General features: G+C 38.1%; 1 pseudogene; it reads left to right on the forward strand.

Annotated features, from left to right (window-relative positions):
- The first annotated feature begins 462 nt into the window (after positions 1-462).
- On the forward strand, positions 463-2604 carry LOC148298676 (uncharacterized; annotated as a pseudogene).
- Positions 2605-7266: the final 4662 nt, after the last annotated feature.

Consider the following 7266-nt stretch of genomic DNA (forward strand, 5'->3'; position numbering starts at 1 on the left):
TCCCAACCCCAACCCCAACCCCAACCCCAACCCCAACCCCAACCCCAACCCCAACCCCAACCCCAACCCCAACCCCAACCCCAACCCCAGTACTTCTTTCAAAAAATTTACTATTGATTTGTCTATATATGTCTGAATCATTCTCTATTGTATCTTAAATATATATAGAGATTAATTAGTAATTGTCAAGGAGGAGTGAGTTGCATAAGCAAATGTGGATAGTTAAAGAGTAGAGAGGGAGTATTGTTAAATAGGAGAATTAGAGTTAAAGAATAGAATAAATACATTTCTTAGAAATATAAAGAGGAATATAATAGTAATATAACAGCAATAGTAAATGAATGGATAATAAATGAATGGATAATAAATGAATGGATAATTAATCTGGATTTCGATTATTCTAGAAAATATTAGATTCCTTTAAATGTAAATAATGGTGATTTGAAATTATTTACACTTACAATGGCCGAAGAACCAAGCGCAGGAGCCGAGCATTTTGCATTCAACGCTGACATCCAGCAGTTGATGGGATTGATCATCAATACCTTCTACACCAACAAGGACATCTTCTTGAGAGAACTGATCTCAAATGCCTCCGATGCTTTGGATAAGATTAGATATAAATCTTTGACTGACCCTGACATCATCAGTGATGAGCCCACCTTCAAAATTGAAATCATCCCCGACAAAGCCACCAACACCCTCACCTTGAGAGACACAGGCATTGGTATGACCAAACAAGAATTGATCACCAATTTGGGTACTATTGCTAAGTCAGGCACAAAGGCCTTCATGGAGGCTCTATCCCAAGGAGCCGATATTTCTATGATCGGACAGTTTGGTGTTGGCTTCTACTCAGCCTTCTTAGTCGCTGATAAAGTCACAGTTATCTCCAAAGCCCCAGGAGAGAGCCAGCAATACAGATGGGAATCTACTGCCGGTGGAACTTTCTCAGTCGTCGATGACGATAGTGAAGACATAAAGAGAGGAAGCAAGGTGATCTTGCAGCTTAAATCTGACAATGTTGAATGCTTAGAAGAGAGAAAATTGAAAGACCTTGTTAAGAAGCACTCCGAATTCATTTCCTTCCCCATCTATTTACAAATCGAAAAGACCACAGAGAAATAGATCTCAGACGACGAAGACGACGAGAAGAAGGAAGAGAAGAAAGATGAGGATGATGCTGAAATTAAGGAAGACGACAAGAAAGAAAAGAAAAAGAAAACCATCAAAGAAGTTTCAACTGAACTCGAAGAGCTTAACAAGAACAAGCCTATCTGGATGAAGAAGCAGGAAGATGTCTCAAAGGAAGACTACTCTAACTTCTACAAGAGCTTAACAAACGACTGGGAAGACCATTTGGCTGTGAAACAGTTTTCAGTTGAGGGTGGCCTCGAATTCAGGTCAATCATCTTTGTGCCAAAGAGAGCTCCCTTCGACATGTTCGAAACCAAGAAGAAGAAAAACAACATCAAGCTTTACGTCAGAAGAGTTTTCATCATGGACGACTGTGAAGATTTAATTCCTGAGTGGCTTGGCTTCATCCGGGGTGTCGTTGATTCAGAAGATCTCCCCCTCAACATTTCCAGAGAATACTTGCAACACAACAAGATCCTCAAGGTAATCAAGAAGAACATCGTGAAGAAATGTCTGGAACTATTCAGCGAGATCATGTAGAATGCTGAAGACTTCAAAAAGTTCTATGAGCAGTTTTCCAAGAACTTGAAGCTCGGTATCCATGAGGACTCCAGCAACAGAGCCAAGCTCTCCGAACTCCTTAGATACCACACATCTAAGTCAGGAGAATAACTCATCAGCTTGAAAGAATATATTGCCCGCAAGAAAGAAAACCAAAAGGAAATCTACATCATCACTGCTGAATCTAGAGCCGCTGCTGCAGCCTCTCCTTTCGTTGAAGCCCTAGTCAAGAGAGATCTCTAGGTTGTCTACATGGTTGACCCCATTGACGAGTACGTTACCCAACAGCTGAAATAGTTCGAAGGATTCAAGCTGAAGAACTGCTCGAAAGAAGGACTCGAGTTCGACCAATCGGAAGATGAGAAAAAGAAAGCTGAAGAACAAAAAGCTGCTTTTGAAGGATTGTGCAAACTCTGCAAAGAAGTTCTTTCAGATAAGGTTGAGAAAGTTCAGGTCGGACAAAGACTCACAGACTCTCCTTGCGCATTGGTGACAGGCGAGTACGGATGGTCTGCAAACATGTAAAGAATCATGAAAGCCCAAGCACTGCGTGATTCATCAGCATCGAACTATATGGTCTCCAAAAAGACCCTGTAAATCAACCCTGACCATCCCATCATCGTGGAGCTCAAAAAGAAAGCGGATGAGAACAGAAGCGACAAGACAGTCAAGGACCTGATCTGGCTGTTGTTCGACACCGCATTGTTGGCATCAGGATTCTCCCTTGAAGAGCCATCCTCATTTGCCGGCCGTATTCACAGAATGATCAAGCTCGGCTTATCAATCGACGATGACAAAATCGAGGAAGAACTCCCCAGCCTGGAGAAAGGTACTGAACCCACTGAGTCAACCGCCAATAAGATGGAAGAAGTTGATTGATTGTTCGTTAAGAGTATTTGTTTATCATTAAGTTTGTTATATGAATTAATTGTTTGGACATTTATTTACTCATGGACATCCATTTGAGAGTGCATCAGGGAGAAGGTGCAAATTGTATGAGATTATAATTGGAAATAGCATGACAAACATATTTATATATATCTCCAGTTTTGTATCAATAAGCTATCATCAATATTGGAAGATGGAAGGAAAGCAATACAATACAATATAAATATAATATCTCATGCCAATTCTGAGTCAGGGACAGACTATAAGATATAATGTTTCAATGTCCGTACTAAAAAGTGGCAAACATTGTTTATAATTTAGATGGATGATTGGAAGTATCTCAATTGAGGGATTAATATATCTGTGGTCACAATTTAAAATACCGAGGGCAGAACAAATTATAAATTGGCTCACTGCAATGATAATTATGATTTTGGGAGAAGATAGTTAGAATATGTGAGATGATTATAATGGCAATAATTATAATGAAAATGACAATAATTATAATGTTCATAAGAATGAGAATGGCAATAATTTTAATGAGAACAATGGTAATGAATAATTTGATTAAAATGATGTACATTTGGAATATGAAATAATGCGAACATAATTGACATAATTGAGGCCTATGCGTTTTGAATTGTTGTATATATTTTTTACATATTGCTAGAGGAATGGTTTACGGTCGAATCCTCTACAATACCATCAAAGAATATACACCCAGTGCTATCCACAGTCCTACTCTCAAGCTGTGAAGCCTATTCCCAGTCATTATTTTTCACGATACAGGCATCAAACCCAAATATACTCCAATTCAATGCCAGCCCATTGCTCAAGGTTTTCGGGGAACTTTGCCTTCGTAATTCGAGGACATAGCTTCATCTGCCAAATACTCTTCGATTCGACAGGTACCATTTGTAAGCTTCCACCTCATCCATGACCCGTTCCTGATTCTTCCTTCCTCAAAAGATAATGAGCAGCGTTTGTTCGTGACAGCCAAGAGAAAGTAAGTGGTTTGCAAAAGTAGGAAACGGGACAAGGAAAAGCAGAAGAGAAATCAGTGATAAAATTATAATCGACAAACAGCATAGAATAAGATATCTAAATTAAATCAAATACATGGAACTCCATTAATTTATATTATGATTATTTATTGTATTATTTGCTGAATCTATATGCTATTTTTACTCACATTTATCTGTGCATTTATTTATTTATGTCTTAGTTCTTGACGATCGATCTGAATGCATAAACAAAAAATATTAGATAAAGTGAAGTCGCATGCAATTGTTGTGATCGATTTCTGTGGGAGAGAACACAGGGCGATAATAATCTGATAATTGTTAATTAATTAATAAGGTTAAACTCGAAAGAAGAATATTCCAATCAAAGAATTTCTGTTCTCAGGCCTTTATTCCTTGTGTTCGTATTAATTATTATATTTATTCTATCTTTGTTTGTTATTGGTTTCTCTTTCTATTTGCTGTCCTTTTCCTTAGATTTTATCTTGTGAGTTGTTTGGGGGTTCTGCTCTGATTTTATTGGTGAGTTTTTATGAATGTGATCGCCTTTTTACTCTCCATTAGAGCTCTTCTTATTGCTTATTTACTTTTGAGGGGTCACTTCCGCTAGGTTATCTGAGATAATTCCTTTGGATAAAGAAACCGGGGCGTTTTTTATTTTGCTCATCGTCTTATCTTCGACCTTTCCCTTTTTCTGTTTTATGATTTTCTTTGTTTTGGAGTTATTGGAGTGAGATTTGTTGATTCCATTCAAATCTGATTGTGGCTTCGGCCGAATTTCTTCCTTCATGTGACTATTGTCATCCTCATTGAGAATTTACTCGATTTACTCTTCAATTTCCTGCGAAGAATTTGATGAATTTTCAGGTTCTTCTTAAATTATTTATTGCTTTATTTCCTGTTCCACATATTGTTCTTGTTGTCTCTCCTCCGTAGGTGTATTGGCTTTCATTGGCTTCTTATTGTCACTTTGTTACTCTTCCATTTTTAAGCAAGAATGTTTTTCCATGGGAATTGGCTGTTGCTCTTTGATTTCGTTTAAAGATTCTTAATTCTCTTTCAGTTTCTCCTTGACATTTCTGTTATTTTAAAGACTGGGATCATTTTATTTGCATTCCCTTCCGTTTTTGCAGTTCAAGCAACAGCAATGCACCCCGCATTTTTTCCCATTTTGGAAGCATTCGCAATATTTTTTGGAGCAGCCTGACTTTTTGCACTTGCAGCCTGCACTGACGATGTTGCCAGATAAGAAGTTGGGCAATGAGAGCAAGGAGTTGTTCTGGAGATGGAGATCGCTGGCTTTACTCTGGAAGTGGATGTGGTTAATATTACAATTGTCATCAATGAAGTTCTTTGCCTTGAAATTGAAGGTGGCAGCATTGACATGGTCATAGATCTTCTAATTATAGGCTTCTGGGTTATTCTTGCACCCCTTACAAGAACAGTCCTTCCCGCAGATCTGCCCATTCCGGAAACACTCACAATATTTGGCCTCGCAGAATGACTTCACGCAGCCACACTTCACAATCTTCTTATCGACGGTCCTCTCCAGTAAATTATAAATTTTACCATCCTCTACGAAATATGAGACAACACTTACTGAATAGTATGGAGTTCAGATGATCCAAACAGTATTTGGTGGTGCTTTGGAAGGTGTTTATGAGATACCTCTGATGGCTATCATTGTCGACATGTTCATAGAAGTGCTCGCGCTGTTAGTTGTGGATGGGGGTTTGTTGGTAATCGAATTTATTGATAAGGGGACTGAGTAATTGGAAGGCTGGCTCTGGGTAAGACATTGATGGCGCGTATTATTTGGGATTTATTGATTGATATGCAGATATAGCAACTACACAATTATCCATATAATAATAAATATGAAAATCCACCCATAAATCATCACTCATATGGCATGTGCAGTGTGAATCACTTTCGGAGATAGAGATCAATAATTTGTTTGCAGATTCCATTCAGTAACTCATGATCGGCCTTCGACATCCATTTCCTAAGATTGCTGAGATCAGTAAAATTCCACTATCCAGTTTCATGATTTTTCGTACCATTTGCCGACTTCTCATTCTGTTTGGCTTAACTTTGCAAAAATACTGGGAATATTTGCTCATTTCGCTGGCTTTCTTTTATGAAGTGATTAAACATATGGCAAATGGCTGACAAAGCCATAAAATAATTCATTTTGTTGTTCGTGTTATTGCTACTTTGAATCAGAGTCTTTAGTTTGTTGTAAGCGTACGATGTTGATTTACGGTAAGCTGCCTTAAATGCTAAAGATTTAAAACTTGTGCTTGCATCTCCAAGATCAGTATCCAAAATCAATTCGAACTCCTCATTTGATACTTTTATTTCTTCGGTGAATTCTTGGCATTGATCGTGAAGAATTTCGAATTGCAGTTTTGCGACATCGTAATTTTATTGCATTTGCTTGCACAGTTATTTTAAGGGCTCAGTTTTGGAGTATTCTTTTAACTTCAAAGACTTCTATTATTTTTCAGAGACTCTTTTCTTGATGTGAGTATACTTTGAGATGAAAGAACCAGATTCCAGTTCTTTGATGAACTGCCCTTGGAGTATGAGATAATATTTAACTAAGTTATAGCACAATGGTATCTTTTCTGTAAGGGTTAGCACTCCGCGGAGCTGCTTGAACTCCTGGAAATTCTGGTATAGGAAATTAATTTAACTACTTTTATGCTCAAGGAACATTCTCTCGAATTAGAAAGAGTAGTCGTCGAGTAGTTCAGTTTTTTCGAGGCTGGAACTCTACAAAACGACATTTTTTTTGTGTGCTTTTTTCTTGGTAGGTAATCTTACAGGAGTTTGGGTGTCATTAGATGGAAACATGCTGTTTTAACCAATAAGTGCCTTCATAATGTCCTGAAATCCCTTGACTCTGATGTTATTGTTGTACATGTATTCTGTAGAAGCCCTCATTGAATCCGGAAAACTGGCCCGAAAAACAGGATGCAGGCGTAGGTCAGCAAATGTGATGCGTTTGTCTTGGTCCAGCTTGAACATTCGTTCAAATAGATCTTCAGTATCCTTGGTGATGTTCTCCACTTTCTTCAATTTGCTTTTGTGGACAGCTTATGAGTAATTCCATTTTTTGACCTGATCGCATAAATTGTGGTATTTCTCCTTATCATCAGAAATATAGGGGTTGAACTCTAAATATTGAAATAGCTACTGAACGGAAACTATCTGTTAAGCAGAAAATAGAAAAGGACACTGAATGCCCACATATCAACTTCGTAACCGTAAGGGATTTGTTTGAAGATCTATGGTGACATATAATTTCCTGTGCCAAGCACAGTTGACCCTGTCGGTTCTGGTTTGCTGAGCCCGAAATCTGCAATCTTATATTTCTATATAGAATTCTGAATCATACCTTCTTGCCGTTATTTTTAGAAACCAAAATGTTTTCCAGTTTGATATCTCGATGGATAATCTTGCGTTCATGCACAGTCTCTAGCCCTCTCATAATATCGGAAGCAATGCTGACTGCGGTCTTCAAGTCGTATGCCCCCCCTGGTTACGATCTCATGTCTTTCGCTAGGTCTCCCCCTGCACAGTACTCTAACAGAATGCAAATATACTCTTCATCTTCTTCTGCGTTATAAAACTTGATGATGTATTCGCTTTA

This window comes from Brachycentrus maculatus, unplaced genomic scaffold (assembly GCF_059751285.1).
Source record: "Brachycentrus maculatus isolate JH-2025_06_01 unplaced genomic scaffold, ASM5975128v1 h1tg001753l, whole genome shotgun sequence".
NCBI classification, from domain to species: Eukaryota; Metazoa; Arthropoda; class Insecta; order Trichoptera; family Brachycentridae; genus Brachycentrus; species Brachycentrus maculatus.